The sequence below is a fragment of the Rhea americana genome, unplaced genomic scaffold (genome assembly GCF_003343005.1).
Source record: "Rhea americana isolate MKP2758 unplaced genomic scaffold, rheAme1 scaffold_101, whole genome shotgun sequence".
Lineage (NCBI taxonomy): Eukaryota > Metazoa > Chordata > Aves > Rheiformes > Rheidae > Rhea > Rhea americana.
In genome coordinates, this window is record NW_028185051.1 from 1,718,877 (window position 1) to 1,737,768 (window position 18,892).

An 18,892-nucleotide genomic window follows, 5' to 3' on the forward strand; every position below is an offset into this window, starting at 1 on the left:
GGGTGGGAGGGGGGCGGCAGGGGCCGGGGCGGAACTGGAGGTGAGCGGGACCTGCGAGGGGGTTTGGCTCGGCTGCTTTCTCCTCCCGGCAGGAGCAACAAGACCGTTTTTTAAAGGACAGAACAAGCGTGCGGTTGTTGCGAGGACCCGACGTGAAGTCAAAGCCTGGCCTCTAACCAGATGGCAGCGGGGCTGCGAAATGTAATGAAATAAATAAGTGCACACACAGGAATAAAAGGCCAAGTGAGGGAGCGGACCGCAGCACCGCCGCTTTACGCCAGGCGCCCGCGTCCAACCATAACAGCGCCCGGCTGCGCCAGCGCGGAGGCGGGCGGCGGTGGACAGGGGATGCCTGCGGGCCGCGGAGGCGCAGGGCACGGCCGCCGCCGAGCCCGCACTCCGCGCACGCCTCGCGCTCCCGCAGCCGCGCTCACACCCGCGCGCAGCGCAGCGCCGGTGCGCGCCGTCGCGCCGCGGCCCCGCGGCTCCTTACCGGGGCGCCGCTCTTTGCCCGCCGCCGCCGCGCAGCCCCTGCCTTCCCCGGGCGCGCCTCTGCCCCGGCGCTTCCCCAGCCAGGGGTCTCAGCTAGCGGTCAGCACCCAGGAGCCGGCGTACAAAGCAGAAAACCCCGAGCAGTCCCTTCATTTAAAAAAATTAAAAAAATAATAATTAAAAGTGCCTCAGTTTTTTAAAATAGAGCTACATAATGTATTAATTGGTTGCTATTAGCATGCAGTTTTATTGAGCATAGCACACAGAAGTCTGATTGTGAGCGAGGAGTGTTTTCAATGAAAGTGGAGTTATTTTAGCTGCAGACATGTTTACATTTCTGTGGTTTAGTCTATAACTTTCTCTTTTTCTTGCTTCAGAATTCTGCTCCATGAAGCAAAGCCCTTAGCTCCCAGACATTCCAAAAAGTCTGCCAAAATAATAGGGAAAAAAAAGGAGAAGAAATAAAAAAAAAAAACACACACACAGACCCCCAAGTCTGGGTCAGGCTCAGGGCTGGATATGGGTAGAGCAAGTATACCCCCTCCTCACTCTCTCCAGTGAAAAAGCCTTCGGGGCTCCATTTCCTGTTTTTAAGGAAAAAATAAAGCGGGTCTAGGACTGATTTTAGACACTGCCTAAATCAGGGCTGGTGGGTGCCGAGGACCTTTAACTCTATCAGTGCCAAAGGGTACTTGGTAATGCACAGATCGAGGCAGACCACATCCTTCCCTCCCACTGAGAATAACCATGGGAGTGAGTTCTTTTTTTTTTTTTTTTAACTACACTATACATTTTTGAATGGCTAAGAAGAGTGAGCACAGCACCTTCAGATCTGGAGCATCAGTGTGCTGCACGTCAACTTCAGCTCAGCTGAGCGATGAGACCAAATACCCGCAAACCGGGACCGAGTACCCTCAGCGGCAAACTTGCTCTACAGGCACATGCAAAAGCCCTGGTGCGCCCGCGGGGTCCGTTCCCTGTGGGCCACAGCGCAGGGCTGGGCCTACATGTCRGCGAGGAGCGCTGCCTCCCGCCCCACCTCCCCTGCGGCCACTGCCTCTCTGTGCTATACATAGGCAGCRTCGCTCGCGTGGCCTTACTGAGTGGGCGTGAAAACATCTCGAGTCTTTGGGCTCCAAATCCACAGCTTAGGAAAATCACAACGGAGCAGTTCAGTTAAAATTAGGAGCACGTGCTGGTGAATGAAGCAAGAAGTTAGCGGACACCTCCCCACAAAACTACCGAGTCGAGTTTTCCACTTAGCGGCTTGGTAGGTTATTACACAAATAGAAACAGAGCGRTCAGAATAAAGCACCCCTGTAATGAAGGGTTCTGTCCTCAGGGAGTTAGGGAAACGAAAGGGAGAGGCGGCAGGAGTGAGGATGCTGCTGCAGCAGCCGAGAGCGCCGCAGCAGCAGGCACAACCCGTCCGGGGCTCCCAGCGGGGAGGCCCCAGGCCGCCCTGGCCTGACAGCACCACCAGCAGGACCCACATCCCAAGTCTCGGTCCCACACCTCCGCTCCCAGCTCCCTGCTCTGGAGTGGGGGAAAGCACGCATCTGCAAGCAGCAGTGCAAATCCTCAAGTGAGGCGGAGGTGGAAAAAGCAGCACAAGGTTTCTCAACCAGGCAGCTGGTCATCCCGTGCCCCCCCACCCCCCTCAATCTTTTGCCTCCCAAACTCTTCCCAAGCACTTTTTTTAAGGTGCCACCCCCTTCCCTCTCCCCTTTTTACTTTACATGCCAGATGACTCCTGTATATTTGGACCTTTCACTTTTGAAGAAGCCAGAAAGTATTACGATTTCCTAATACTTAAAAAGAAAAGAAAAGAAAAGAAAACACCTTTCTCCCCAAGATGTTTTGTATTAATTTAAGTATTGGTTCCTGGTTCATGTCAGGCCCTTTCACAATGAAATGTCCTGCGTGGGCTGTCACACCTGCTAAATATAATCCTCTCTTTCTTTTGATATTCGGCAAAGGGCCTTTAAAGGTTCACATCCTCCAGTCTGGAGGTTTAATTGCTTCATCCCGGTTTTTAAAAAGCCCTTGTAAATTTCTGAATTTTGTCGATTTCAAAGCAGAGGAGGGTGGTGGGGAGGAGGGAGGTGACGAGGACCTGAAGGCTGCGAGGGCGCACGGGAGGCGACGCGGAGCACTCCATGTCGCACCGATGCTGCCGGGCCTCGTAAAAGCTGCGACCCGCCGTCCCGTCCCGCCGGCTCTGCTCGTTGGGGCAGACAACTTGAGCTGGTTTTATGACTTACCAATGAGTTAAATATGAAAATAGTAGCCTATTTTGTGATGGTAAATACTCACCAGGGAGGAAATCACAGATTCTGTTTTATAGAAGGTAATGGTGTGAGATTACTCTCACTAATATACTTATGCTCTCTTCAGAGAGCATAAATCTAGCTGGAAGACGGCCCCAAAATGAATCGCTCCCGGAAACAAACCGGCTGTGGCCAGCAGAGGTTTCCTCCTTAGGCAAAGCACTGGCACCTGGTTCACCCAAGGGTGCTGTGCTCAGGTTACCCACAGCAGGGAGGAGCCGGGTGGCTCTTTGCCGCTGCAAGGAGGCAGATGCTGAGCTGTCCCTCACCTGGCGCTGGGAAAGGGGCCACAGTGCAGGCAGGCTGCGAGGGGCTCCCACAGCCTGTCTCATGTGATGCTCATGTGGAAACAGKGCCCACAGTTAGGTCCCCTACATCTCGTAGTTTCCACCAGGAGATGCAGCAAAGCTACTATGTGGAGGGAGTTTGGCCTATCCAAGCTCCATCGCCTTCAGATGGAAAGTGCTACGGTGTCACTCACACTAATAGGGAAGGCAGCTGCACCACAAATAAGCAACCGCTTTGAGAGGCGAGAGGAGGTGGGCTCCAAACCACCTATTATGAAACTTTGTCCCTTCAAGCTGCAGTCAAGGACCAAGGGTGTAAACCACTGTCCAATGAACAGATATTTGCTGATGCTTTAAACCCTACCTGTGTAACCTAAAATCCTCAGCTGGTGTTTTGCACAAAGCAGATGAGTTGTTCCTTCTCCTATGGCAGTTCAAGATAGGAAAGGGCCAGCCAGGTGGGGACTGGAGCCCCCCTGGTTGTACCACCCTCCCACATGCATAAGGCAGCAGGGAGAGGTAGGTCCCCTCCCACAGCCAGCCCTGACTCACATTGCCAAGCAGTTGCTCACTCGCAGGCAGTGGCTTTGCCATGGCAGTTGTTATCCCTGAAGGTGGCCCTGGACAACCTCCTCTCTGCAGACTTGTCCTTGGAGCCTTCTCTCACTAAGAAGCAAACTTGCAGGCATTTTGGTAGAGTGGGCCTTAGAGCTCTGCCTCCTGCTTTACTAAAAAGTGTCACGTGCAGGGAAAAAAAAAAAAAAAAAAGCATTCCTATCAGTCACTGGATCCTCAAACAGTTTTCAAAATACAAATTTGAAATGGACAATAAAAAAGACCAAATTTTCACATTCTGAGAAAACCCCATAACCAGCTCTGTTCTGCTTTTAGAGTGATGAGCCTATGGAAATACATTTATCATGTAACATGTAGCACAGCTGCTACATAATGCAATGACTACAGCATACCAGTAATTTTAAGCCTTCCTCAATTGCATAACTTGCAGTCTCTTAATGGGWGAACATATGACTCCTCATCAGGAACTGGATCTTCAGTGGTGCACCCCTTCATCACTCATTTTTCACCAGCATGCTTCTGTTTCCTGTACTCTTGGGCAAATACTGTGTAATACTTTCAGAGATTTTTGTTCATAGATTTTTGAAACAGAAAAGGCAGAATTGTTATCTTTGACCTCTGCATATTATTAAAAAAAAAATCCATAATGTCCAGTTTATCTGTATATCAATAGCTGAAGAGCGAACTAGATTTGCCACGTTTAAAAACTAGCAGGATTGGTGGTGATGTGCAGTGCAGGAAATCAGGGCTATATCTAGTTAGATCCCTAACCGATGTGAGTTTGAATAAACCATTTACCGTCTGTGTGCTACAGCTTTAACACATATAAAAGGTTGAAGCTTTACCTATATTACAAGTATTTCAACTCCAATTCATTAAATAGATACGATGAAAGAAGGATCTAAGTGAAAAGTTTTTAACATTAATCGTCATTGTTACTATCAGTAACATAAGATACACAAATGATTTTTCTCTTTTGACATGAAATGAGTGGAGCGGAGATTTTTTTTTTACACTGTGTAAGATCGTTGCCTTGCAAAAATGCAACTGCAGCAGCTGTTTTTCTCACTAAAATCAAAAGGATTAACATTTTACCTATGGAAATAGTATTTCAGATGAACTAATTTGGCAAATAAAAGGAGGACACATCTGTAAATACAAATCCTCTCACAGGTTTGGGTGACATTCATTAATAACGGTTTTCTTCCAAAAAAATTACATTTAGATCAAGAGAGAAAGACAGTTATATAGCTGCATCCTATCACCTACATATTAACAGACAACTATTTTTAAAGTACCAAACAGGATGACTTTTACAGCATTCACAGATTTTTTTTAAGTCACTGATTGGATACTGACAACACTCTGGCAGTCTCTGAGAAGACGACTGGAAGTCGCTTGTATGAGAGAATGACTTTTAACCAGGGTAGGAAAGGTCATCTCTAGCTAAAAGTACTAAGGCAGCAAAAGAAAGCACTTCATTAGGAGAAAAACTTGAACTTTCTTGATTAAATACATAGTTAGATAAGATACTCAGACCAACTATCGGCCATCAGGATATTCCACAGCAATAAAATATTCAGACCTGCTGTATCAATCTAAAACTATTCAAAACGTTTTCCAAAAAATTGCCTAAAAGGAAAGTGAAATCATTGTTTGCCTGTTTCTTTGGCTTTTTCATTTGAGGTATTTTTTACTGTTTAAACTGGTAGCTGAGATTTAAAAACAAACAATATGTTAGCAAGAAAGGTCCAGAATCCAGGGAATACTTGAGACTCCCACGAATTTCAGTAGGTTTTTACGAGACAACAAACTAATGATGGAAGAAATTCAAAAATGTCAAAGGTCTGATTTGGATGTTGGGAAAGCTGTGATGCTTGCCTGAATCTCTCCTGAACTTCCTGACTCTCCGAACTAAGATGAAATTTTCAGCTCTTCTTTCCCTCTCTTTTGGCAAGTAAGTCCCAGCCTAGATAAAACTGAAGATCAGCATAAGGCAAGTTAGACTAATAATCAAATAAACTCTGCCATGCAACTTTCAACATGCAGAACTGTACCTCTGACTCATTCTCAGTTTGGGAGGGGAGGCARAATTTGTGTCTTTTCCTATTTTCCAAAGCACTTCTGCATCGCTGCCGAGATTCGAGGAATAATAACTCATCCAATGAATCAACACAGAAATGCTGAGCACTGCATCTCTGCAAGAACTGTGAACTTCTTCAACCACGTGGTGAAAATTAAAAATAAGAAAGCTAAAAGTTGAAGCATTTTCAAAGGCCACAAAGACAAAGCTAGGGTAAGTGATAAAATGCCATGATTTCTAAAGTATGCCTTTATTTACCAGTGAAGAATTTAGCCAGCATTTAAGAATGACTCAGATCAGCGTGTATGTTTAAATATAAAAGGCTGTAGATAAATACTGCATGAAGACAAGCCTGACTAAAAATAAAATATTTAAACTGTTCAGCAGAGAGCAATTAATACATTTAAATACCACAGTTACTTGCTTATTATTTATACATGTCCTTATACGTTTTGTATTCCCTTTGACCATATGGCATATTGTGATCTCTGAGGAGGTCATGACTTAATACAAATGTAACTAAAAAAAGATTCAACATCCAGAGAAGTAAAATTTTTGTAGGATTTAAATTCCTGAACTATTTTACTTGCTTCTCTTCTCTACATTAGTCTGCTCTTCTATTTCCTGCATTTGTCATGGACCCAGCAAAAACCTTAATTTTGCCTTCAGGTCTATGGAGTTGTTCCTACGTGGAAACACAGGTGCTTATACAGCTGTATATATGGCTTTGCCTGGCAGACTTGCATACAACACTACATGCCTCTAAGAACCGTAATTCTAGCATGCAGATTTAGTTCTTCCTCTATAGCTATCTCTGTGTATCCCCATGCATCCCCATCCTCATGCATAGTCACCTCATTTTGCCATGCTGCTTTTCTGCTTTGATAATTCAGCACAAGTTTCCCAGGCATTTCCTCACTGGGTGTATTATAAAGCAGAGTAATATCTGAAATTTTGATTAGGGGCAGAAAAGCAGCCTCCACTTGAATCTGAGGCTACWAAAAGCTCAGCAATATAGAAATAGGAGATACCTGATTTTCCCATAGCTACAATTATATGTATACCCACCCCCACACACTCACACATACATACACACATATGCACATTTCTTTTCACACCTACATTGAGGTGATAGTGAAAAAAACTTATGTATACCCAGAAATTACATGCACTTAGATTATAGGCAGGTATTAGTGTTCACTCTGCTGAATTGTCAGACATTAATGCAGATGCCTAAGCAAAAGCTTCCTCTCTACTCACTGGCAAGGACAAGAGAGACCTCTGTAGAAGACGACTTAGCACCCGATGTGGCACTCCAGATCACCTTCTGGGTGAATCCCAGCATAGGGAGCGACCTGCTTCCTACTTTAAAATGCTAAAAGTTGTATGTCTAATGCAAATGATGGGAACAGGACCGTTAGCTTTTCAGGTTGGAGTTGCAGCACTCAGTGATGTAGGTGACTCATACCACAGCAGAAGTTTTTCAAACAGCGCCTTCACTGAGATCTCCATTACTGGCTGGCTGGTGGTACATGCCTTGTATGTCCCGCCACCACAACTCACAATCTTGCTCAGCGTAGACAATTTATGTTCCACACTTCTTCCACACGTGATTATCTGAAATAATAAAAAATGAACAGCATTTAATTTAGGGTAGCCATTTGGACTGCATTATGCTTGGGTTACCTATTAAGTGAAATCTATTTGTTCTGTCACAGATGAAAAAAATGACATGCTGGAGCCACATTAATTGCTTTTTGACTTACAGTCCCCAAGAACTTTGGATCATCCCACAAATGGGCTTGCTTTCCTGGGTTTTGAGCTGGAGAACACTGAAAGATGCTTGTAGGTCAGGGGATTACCAGGCTCACATGCACTATTTCTTGCAAAAGCAAAGCATTGAAAAGCATATCTCGCTCTCCAAAATATGCTACTGACACTGAAGTTTTAGCCCAAAATATAAGAATAMAATTTTCAGACCAAGAATTGATTTATTTTTTCAAAGTACATACATAGCAAAGGGGTACTAGACATAATGATCTGTCATAATGCGGCTTGTGAAGGATGACAGTTTCCCAGGGCAACTACTGTTTTGCATAAAGGTTCAAGTAAGTCTTTGCTGCTCAACTTACATGTATATATTTAGAGACACTCAGGAGCAGAATGAAGGCCCTCCGCATTCTTGAAAATATTAAAAGAAACGTTCAGAAATAYACAGCAGATGATAACAAGACAGCGACACAAAGAAATTCTATGGTCTTTGCTATCGTTCATCAGAATAGGTTCTCATAATTGGTCCCATCTGGCCTTAAGATTTGTGAAACTGATACAGTCTAGGATAGACACTCTGTATAAAACCTGTTACCAGCAAGGTTTGCACAGGCTCACCCATGTGTCAAAATTCTGATCTAATTTACAGCTCAGAGAAATCCCTATTTTAATAGAGTCCTTAGAATATCAACTGTAAACAACCTTACATAGCAAGTCACACCAGAACCATGTTAAAATTTAATGGAAAAATTGAGAAAAGATCACTAACAGCGAATCAGGCGTTTAGATTCATATAGTTACAAATGGCGTTTAGGCCATATGGACACATGGTGCAGGCCTCTGCTAGAACACCTAACTTCGCATTACATTCTGTTTGGCTGTGCAGACATGTGGGAATCAAGACATTTAAGTTCAGTAGCTAGTGGCCCAAACTTCATCCTTAAGAAAGGGCAGTTCAGTGCTGAGCTTCATTTTTCTCTTTTCCCAAACTGGGTAGTGTGACTTAGGCACTTCTCTAGAGCTCTTTGAAACAGAAGGATGAAAACCAGTTCCTGTGATCATTTTAGATATCAGACATCAGAGAAAGAAAACACATATGCATTTTGTTTGACTTAAAATGTAATGAAAATTGTTTAACAGTCATCAACTTATTAAGTAGTCTGTTGTCATCATTTGTAATTTCACAGAGCTTCATTCTGAACAGGTAGCTTTTCAGTTCAGTTTTCTTCTGCATGTATGAGAAAGTATTTGCAAGAATATGCACAATTATTCCAAATATCCCAAGCATTTCACATTTTACCATAATGAAAAAGYGGGCCAATGTATTGAAAAGTTTGCTAAAGTAAGTGGATGTTTTTTTAATGAAAAGAACAGTTGGTTCTACAGAAGCATGGGAATTTTTAGCAAGCACTGCACACTTCCCTTCAGAAACGGGTGGAAAAGCTCCTCTTTTTCCAATGAATCTGCAGACAGAAGGGCATGTTTTCAATAGGATTTTCAATAGGACAATAGCCAATAGCCATTTTTTTGATAGCATGAAGAAAACTTCAGGTGAGGTGCTACAAGAGTACGGATTAGGTNAAAAAAAAAAAAAAAGATGTGAAATGAAAAAAAAAAAGCATGGGGAAACTTGTACAACTGTTTCTGGACTGAAATCACAGCCCATTCTACTTTGAGTAGAAAGACCCATTGCAGTATATGCAAATGCCAGCAACACACCAGGACAAGACGACAGAAATGCAAGTCAGAGAAAGCCTAGGTCTTTGACTATATTATACAAAATATTTCTGTGGAAATGAATTCTCTCTGATCTTGTTCATTTTCTTGATGCAGAAATAAAACAACTTAGGGACAAATAAAAACTGGGAACTGAATAAGCAGTCTAAAACTATCTCACACTAGATAAAATTCCCTAAAATTATCTGCAAATTCATTGACACTGTGTTTTATTTTTTGTTAAAGAAAGACAACTGTTTTGGTGAGGAGGTAATGTATAGATTAAGACAGTATACTTAAACTCTGAAGTCTCCTTAGAGAGTTCTTTCTGGTATAAATCTGCTATCCTTTAACTTGGATTATAAACAATCTGCATGATATGCACCTGGTTCTGGCAGGGTCTCTATCCTTTCACTCCCCAAAGCAGCTTTATAAAGAGAGCACACTGCATTTCAACAGCAATAGAAATAACGTTGCAGTTGGGGATCTCTTGCACTGCTTTCATTTTTCTTTCTTCCCTTTTCATCTGAACTGAACCACACCTCTCTAAAAATACTCACTTTCTTAATGAAAACCATATTTTTCAGCACTGCTTTTTCTTTTTTTTTTCTTTTTGCCCTGTGCGCGCCTGACCTGCTGAAATGCCTGCACAAGCTTTAATGTCAGCTTCAGACGACACGTGTCTTATAGAAGTCTGGGACTCAGCTCGCGTCTGGGCCTCCGAGATCTGTCCCACATCTTTATGAGAAAGAGGGACAAAACCTTCTGGTTTTGGCATTTTCTGCTGGAGTCTGTTTTAAGCTAGGAGGGGGAAAAAAATAGCAACGTAGAGTCTAGACAGAAGAGATTGGGTTGAAATCTGGAAGCTATTCAGTGAGGCTACGGCACATGGCAGCTTGACTGCAGCAAGAGATCACATTACGCTGCCTAATTACACATGAAAAATGTACACATCACTTTTCTTAAATGCTTGGAAAAATAGATGTTCAGATGGCAATTGTGAACTGCAGTAACTGAGCCAGTTGTACATACTTGGAACGTTTCACAAATGGCATTTCAAAAGCTTGCATTTTTTTTACAACGTAATTATTTTTTTGTATGTTCATAAAATAAATTCTAAAAAAGGTATTCTAAATTTAGCAGATGGTTGCACTGTGGAAGGAACATGAAAAGGTGAAAATCCAACATGTTAGTAGGAAGACTAAGGGCCTAATCCTGATTCCATTTGAGCCAACAGTCAAATTCAACTAGACGTTTTTGAGAGTGTGGTTTGGCCCCACAGGTCCGGGTCCAGCTAACTCCTACTCATGTGCTTGACTTTACTTACACGGCCCCAGACGTTTACTCATTTGCTGTAAGCAGATCATGTGGTTTATATCTTCATTGGGAACTGCTCATGTGAGTAAAGATAAGCAGAGGCCCAACTGTTTGCAGTACCTATGGCCCTGAGATTATGTGTTTAGATTCTTAGGCCTATGAAATGTTTAGAAGAGAAGTTTCTTGGTTAGCATAGAAGGGGGGGGGGGGAGTCTCATTTACTGCGCTGTTTGAGYGTGAAACTCTCTCCCGTCATCATCACCACCTCCTCCTGACCTCTCCCCACCATCTATTAATGGGTTCATTTTTTATACCACTCTTGCTATGCACTCATCACTTTCAGGGATATGCTAAAACAGTACGGAGGTAAGTTTGATGGAGTTATTATTTTGTTTCAGCCAGCTTGAATGACAGCTGCTCGTCTTTTTAGCTTAAACCCAAATGTTCAGGGAAGACTAAAGAAGAAAAGAGTTTTCTAAGCTGTTTCCAAAGATTTACTATTTCAATTCTTTGGTGMTAACAACATATAAAAATGGATTTGCAGGAGAAAATATTGTTGATATATCTTTCTGTCTCCCAGTCCTTTTCTAGAGGACTCCTCAAAGAAAGTTCCCTTAAAAACAAAAGAAACATTCTGCTGTCTGGGCACGGGATAATACTTCTCCCTCCTCTCCAGAACGAAAACATAAATGTCAGAACTTCCTCTGACTTTTTCAAGGGAATTTACACTGAGGGCTTTCCTCAGAATACACTTCTTGAGCGTCATTTCTCCAGTGTGATGATCTTCATTTTGAATGCTTCAATCAGTTCACTACTTGAAGTAAGAAAGCCGTCTGGCAAGGAGAGACGCTGCTGACAAATTCTTCAGGCCCAGGGGTGTATTTCTCTCTCTCTTTATGCTCCATAAGGAACTCCAATTAACCTCCTGCTCTGAGTAAACACCGAGGAAAAAACGATCTCTAGACCTCCTATAGTAACAACTCTCTCCATTTGACTTATCTCTCCAAGTGTCTTTCAGTACTTCATTCCTGGAGCCAGTGGACAGCCAGACCTTGGCTGAACTGCTAATCCTGCTAGACAAGGAGGAAAGAACATCTTGCAAAGTTTTGTTGCTGTTGTTATTATTAAAATGGACTGAGGATGAAAACTATCCAAGCTATCTGGCAAAACTGACCTGCAAAAAAGTCTTCTAAACTAAAAATGATAATTTCTGGCTGTAAGAGGAAACTTCCCAAATTAAGGAGATGAATTGCACCATACTGGCTACTTTCAGTCAGAATATGGCTTTTTCCTCTGATTATTTTACCACAGTATTCTGCAGAACCTTGCTCAGCTTTTCCCTTTTATGGCATTGCTGAAAAAAAAAGGTGCTTTGCTGTTTAAACAACATATGCTTGCTGGAATCATGAAACAGTTGCACAATTCCAGCAGGAGAAATATCTGTTAAACAGGAATTAAAAAGACGCCCCAAACAGCGTGCGCAACTGCGGCCTGAAGCAGAATATGAACTTGAACCGCTTCTGCCTTTGCCAGGGGCTGCTTCGGCGCCGGCCGGGGCTYGGAGGAAGGAGCGGGCTGCGCGGCACTGCTGTGAGGGTGGACAGAGGAGCCGCGCGCGCCGAGCGAGCACCCTGGGGCCGCCGGGGAGGGCTGGGGTCGTGGTGAAAGCGGGAGCCCTGACCACATTAATGCACAGCTGTTCCYGTTCGAAATAGGCAGGAACGCTTGCGGGCGAAGGCTTCCTTCCCGGGGCAGCCTCTGCAGAAGTTTGCAGCGCGCACAGAGCTGGGCTCRGGCACTGAGCAAGCAGCTTGGCCCCTGCACCCTCCGGGCGTTTCGGCACTGTGGATTTTGTGCGTCGCTGTGGTCAGAGGCAGCAGCACCAAGCTCTGAAAGCCCTTCAGCAAACTAGGGCCCTGTCCTCCAGAAGGGTCAGGCTTGTGTGTAATTTATGAGACTTGCGGTAGCCCTGCTACTCTCTTGCTGTTTATGATGAATTTTAAATAAAGGTAATATTTTCTCTTCTGCCCATACTGGAAAAGGTCACTGGTAAAAGAGGAGGAATGATCGCAGGAAACAAATCACTTCCTTTGGTCATTTCTCTCACCACAGCCAAGCTATTTTTAACAAATCTTATTAAAAACTATACAGTCCTGTCTTTTCTGGAATCTATTTTATTGAACAAGTACAAAATAAACCAAGACAGGAAAAATGCACCATTTGGAGCAGCTCTTCGCTGCAACTGATTTAGCAGAACGAGCCACAGGGGAATGAAAATGGCTTTCTAGAACTGCTTCGTGTGGTCATCTCTCTCTCTCTCTCTCCATGTGGAAGAGAGGAATATTTTAAGTAAACCAGCTGCATCACTTCATACAATAGCAAATTATTCTAAATGTTCTGGCCACCAAAAAATAATTTGTTTTTGAGGTTATTCCCATTATCAGTGTTATTTGTTTAATTTCCTGCTACATCCAACTTTAAACAGCACCTTTGCAAAATGTTGTCAAATTCATGGGTGTGCAGTTAGCAGAAGGAACTGAACTGGACCGATCAGACTTAGGGATGTTAGGCCCCTTGCTGGAGAGGTATACTGGGACAAGAATTTGATGGGGGGAAATTCTTGCACAAATACTTTTCAAGGTGCCAAATCTCTTGCAAGTAATTAGTGCCTTACTTACAATCTAGGAATAATTAATATATTTGGGAATCGCATGACAGAAAGTGAAAAATCTCTYCACTTGCAGATGCTCCTGTTCAGATGGCAAGGTGAGGCTAATTAATAAATGGTCCTACGTGTCTGCAAGCTTTCCATTTAACAAGGTATCTTTCACCATCACTGTATTAGTATCATTCTTCATCAGCTATTACTGACTTCATTAGGACCATGGTACAGCTCTGCACATATGAAGACTGAATTTTGTACTGAGAAATGATGTATAAGTGAGGATTGCATCTGAGCTGTAAACAAAGATTGAGTAAATTTGGAGCCTAGTCATCCAAATCATTTAAGTACCTAACTCTAAATCATTTCAGGGGGATTAGGTGCCTAAAACCTTCATTGGAGCTTTTCCTCTCCCAGTCGTGAAACTACTGGGCAGCATTATGATAGGCTAAGTATTAATATTTAACACAAACAGATATCCTCACTTTGCGAAAGAAGATGTGCTTTGGACTATTGCTCTCCTCATCTATAGATTTTGTCTCCATTTGTAAAAATATGCTTCAGTGAACTTACCTCCTCTAAGAAGTGCCAGGAAAACATCTTTGGAGAATGAACCCAAGCACTGCTCCACAGAAGAGCAAGGGTAGTTTCAACAAGCTGGTTTAACTTGGAGTGATCTCATTATAGGTCTATGGGAGAAAGGATGGAAGTTCAGACATGTTACATACATSTCATCTCTTACATGCTAGTACTACCAATAAGGTAGAAAATGTGCAGGCATTATGATAATAGCTTGAGTTACTAAAGGTACTTGTCCTACTCATTTTGTCTAGTCTTCAGAAAATTGTATGCCAACAAGCTGATCTATTTATCTGGATGATATATATTTTTAAAATAAAGGACCATCTATTCATTTATCAGTCCTTCAGATTCATCACCATAGGTCTTAATATTTAGCACACAGCTCCTCCTATATTGTTAATATATGTGTGCATGTGTGTAAAAGCATGAGTTTATAACCAATTATTTTAAAAAGCCATTACAAATACGATAATTATTATAGAATCAGGGTGCAATATCCTCTGAAGCTTGGCAAGTGCTGAGCTGGGGACAAAGTGTGAACATGACTCTCAAACCATGCRTTGCAATTGGCTTCTAGTTCTGTGACTGAACCAAAACCATTGAAACAAACACTTACCAGCAATGAAGAGYTTAAAATGGCCAAATATTGCCTGGTAGCTGACCCTTGTTCTACTATCTCTACAACCCATACACATATGAACACCTAAAGACAGATACTTTGAAAGGTTTGCAAGATTTTAGACAAATACCACTGATAGTAGAATAACCTCAGAGAGGTTTTATCTTCTAATAACTAAAACATTTAGAACAATTTACTGTTATATATTTCAGAAGATGTATCCCAGAATTCTCACCATGATATCTGAATATCTTTTAGTCAAGCATAAAAAATGAGTTAACAAATGTCAGGTAGAACTGGTCCCATATTTTACTCCCTAGGAGAATCACGTGTCTTATGATTTTTATTGGTCAGGGCTCATTTCTTCTTTGATTAGTGATCAGAGGATGGAAACAGCTTAAATATTCAATCATATATTTTCCCGGGGATGCTCTTTCATTCCTCCCCTTTCCTACAGACTCCTATTGATCATTCCAGGAGATATGTATTTAAATATGAAATAGTTTCTTCCTCCTTCAGAGCTGTTTGCAATTTGCACTTACTTCAGGAGACAAAGAGGCTTGATTTACTGGGATATTAAGCTTAATTATTGTCCTTCTAGCTTTCAAGTCAGATTCCAGAGGGTTATTGTTTTTGTGGACCAAAGGATGGCTGATCCAACATCTCTGAGAGAAGCTGAGCAGACAGCTGTCCTGGACTTGGCACCTTAGATAYTACAGGTATCAGTGACATATGTCTCCATGTTCTCAGTGACCATGTAACAAGGATGTTTCCCTAGAAGCAAGCCCCAATGAGCTATGGGCTACTGGTGTTAAGCTTTAGAAAAGAACTGACYGGTTTGTGCTGTGATCTAGGTGCACTGGTTTGCTTAAGCTTCATTAAGGAGTCACTTGTAGCTCATAAGTTAGTGCAAAGATGACAGTCCCCCTGCCAGGGTCTCTTGGTAAAGGCTCTACTCCTCTATCCCTACCATGTCATTTCATGTCCCAGTGATGTCTTTGATTTGGAAGATTTGGAAGATCTGTAAGACAGGAATATGGCACTAGTGTTTTGTGGTTCCCTGGAGCAGTGCCTACAGGCTGTAGGATCCTGGATCTGAGATTAGCACTATGGGTTAATCCTGAAGGAAATCCTGTAGGTCTTGGAAATAAAAGTCTTCTCCTATATAGAAGACTGTCCCAAAATCTGAGATGCATTTAGGCTCTAATGGTAAGGGGCCTGACATCTGCAGGGACAGACCATCCGAGGAATAAGGAAATAGTTGAAGCCAGATGATCTCAAGTTTATATGAGGTTCAGAGTTTTATTCCAATTTTCCACTTCTAGCTTAATAATAACAATAGAGTGCTCTTTTGAAAGGGTGGGTGGCAAGAAGAAACAACASTACTGACTGTCACAGAGCAGGACTGCTCTGGGCTGCTACCTGCAGAGGGGATGAGTCGGGAGCTGAGGGTGACTCCAGTGCTGGCAGTACTCTCACTAGTGGGACATACACCCATGGCATCTGAACATGGYGGGCAGAGCCGGGTGCTGGTAAAAGGGTCCATCAGCAATCCTGGGAGTTCTCAGGGTTGAGATCCCCTCAGTGGACCAAGTCTGGGGTCCACTCAGGGGCAGCAGGAGATRGGGCTAAAAATAGGGCTGGAGATAAGACTATAACTAAATGGTAGCTCAGATAAAAAAATGAATGCCCAGCTCTGAGCTGAAATGGAGCTCCCAGGCCGGTGGGCAGACAGTGCATGCATGAGGGTGAGACTGGTTTGGGCAGCTGAGGCCTACTAGTGCCCACAGAGCCCTAATACTGACCTAACTGCAGTAAAACAAACAAACAAACAAAAACAAAAACAGAACACACACAGAAGAAACAACACTGTACAGAGCTACGAGACCAAGAGGGACTGGTGAGGGGTGAGGGTCTCAACAGGAAAACCACATTGATCTTCAACTAAGTGTTAGTTAAGGAGCACCAAGGGGTAAGAAGCAAACACTACGCTTTGCAAAGCACAGAGTGACAGCATGCATGTGTAGAGGCAGTTCAGACCAAGAGAACTGTACTACACATGGCATAGAGAACATCTCCACCGAACCCCACTGAGCACGTAGACCATCAGTTAAAGGAAGAGGAGCAACAGTTTAAGAACCCAGTCCATTTGGTTCTGAAAGCTGCCTGCAGCTAGCAAAGTCAAAAGGAAGTTCAGTGCTTGATGTGATGGCAGTTTTGGATGACAGAAAATCCCATTAAAATCTTTCTAGGCTGTTGGCACCTAAACTTCTTGTAAGAAAATTCCACTTTCCATTAATGCCACCTCAGTGAGTACTCTCCACTTTGGGATGAAATTTCCAGTCCAGCCCAGAGTAACRTTCATTGCACATTGGTTAGTTATCCAGGTTGGGCAGGGAGACCCATGTTCAAATTCCTGCCCTGCTATTTTCCCAGCTGTGGAATAGGGGAAATCTTCTGAAACCATTTCCTGGAACTGAAAGGCTTTTCCTACCTTGTTCTATTTGGGATATCACAGGAGGGCTCCCCACCTCACAGATGGAGTCCTAACAGGATATAGCAAAAGTAAACAGACAGAAAATGAGGAATAACTTATTTAGCTGAAACTGAAGAGGGACTGTAGGTCAGGAGGAAAGATCACACGAGTTGGAATAAAGCCAGAACACCAAAGGTAGAGCTTTAAAACTTGCAAAAAATCCTATAGGAGCTTTATTAAGTACAAACAGCCAGGAGCTGTCTCACACCATCTCCCCATTCCCCCTTCTTTTTTTCTTCTCTTTTCTCCCTGCCCTTCTGGGTATCTCTCTGCAGAACCTATGGCACCTCTGAGTTGCCACAGCATACTTCCTAAAATACATACATGCTCACAGGATCCCATTTGTGTACCACTGTGAGGACTAACAGGACTGAAGACTGAGGAAGGCCAGGGACCAAACATGAACAGGGTCTTTCTCATTAATCCTGTCCAAAAGCTGCAAATGCATGTACCCTAAAGAAATAGGCAGCTTGCCTCCGGTAGTAGCTATTTCTTAAGGCCTAATATATTTCATTCTGGAAGGAGATGCCTCTGGGTTCAATGAAAAAAAAAAAAAAAAACTTGAAACCATAATACTGTGATATAAAGAAAACTGTGGAAACCATATTAGAAAGTTTCATTTTATTAAGGTGTGTAGTTTGGTTTCCTTCTAATTTCTATGTTGTTGCAACTTAAAGGAAGAATGTTTCTCAGAATGGTATTATGCTGACATTCAACAATTCAGAATATATGTCCTTGGAATTTTTATAAAGTGCAATTTTTAAATATTATTTTTCCAAAATACTGCCCAAAGGAACTATTCTGGCTGATCAAACAGCCCTTGTAACTGCTTTAAATGCTCACACAGCATTTCTCCAAATAAGGCCTCATATGAAAACGAAACACCRCAGGGGCTCCATGAAACACCAGTTAGCACCTTTATAAAACTCTGCTTCTAAGATTAACTATGCTACAACCCTGGCAGATCACAGAATTATAAGTCTTGTACGAGTACAGAGTGGAATTGTGTTAATTTGTCTCAGAGGATGTAATTGCAATAGTCCTTTCTCCTCTTCAGAGAAATCCAGCTCGAAGCACGGAGACGGTTCGCACCATGAGACATTTTACAAGAACATTCTTTTACAGGGGGGCTACTCTCTCATTTACACAGCTTTTCTTATGCCCTTCAAATTTCACGAGTCTGTCTGAAGAGGAAAGGCAAACGTCTATGTTGAAATTTGCTGTGTGGCTCCAAGCAATGTTTCATCCTGATGTTGCACTGGGTCTTTGACATTGCAAGATGTCTTTGCATGTTTAAGAAGAGACAAGGCAAACAGAAAAGGACTGAAATGCAATCAATGCTGCTTCCTTCCTTTCTTGTGCTTCCTTTTGTCAGCTGCAGAATATTCTCTTAGAGGAATCTGCAAGCCATCAAGTGCATCAGAGCATAGGCTGTGTTTGCTCAAAGCTGAACTGAATTTTCAGCAGGATCCCATCTCCAGCTTGGAGTGTGACCCCACCTCAGTGTTGCATGTGCAGAGAGCCTCTGATCCTCTTGCACCTTGTAGTGCAGGTCTAATCCAGCAGCTCAGGCTGTCAAAAGGAGTGCTACTCCCATTCATGCTCCAGACACAGACCTCAACCCTGTCTTGAGAGAGTTCTGGCACTTGCTTGTTCAAACTCAGCTTGATTTTTTTTCTGGAGGTGTAGCAAACTGACCCAACTCACCCAGAGGCCAGACCCAGACATGGGCTGGGGGCAGGGGACTGTCCCTTACAAGTGCAGGGAGCCATTAGATAAGCTCAGCTGCCTTGTGAAACACCTCCTGGTGCCATGGGTCAACAGATACTTTAAGCCAGTGTAAGCAGGAGCTGCCAACTAAATAGGTGGTCTCACTCCTCCATCACTCCACAGCCATTTTTTCCTCTCTTCTTTTCTTTTTT

General features: G+C 43.0%; 1 long non-coding RNA gene across 2 annotated transcripts in view; it reads right to left on the reverse strand.

Annotated features, from left to right (window-relative positions):
- Positions 1 to 6,020: 6,020 nt before the first annotated feature.
- The window catches only part of LOC146601486 (uncharacterized), a 75,630-nt gene continuing 62,758 nt past the window's right edge, over positions 6,021 to 18,892 (reverse strand). The window contains exon 3 of one of the 2 annotated variants that reach the window (XR_014895843.1): positions 6,021 to 7,385. This is a non-coding gene — a long non-coding RNA (uncharacterized LOC146601486). Of the gene's footprint in view, positions 7,386 to 13,862; positions 13,923 to 18,892 lie in introns of those variants that run through there. The other variant, XR_014895844.1, reaches the window with a different exon arrangement.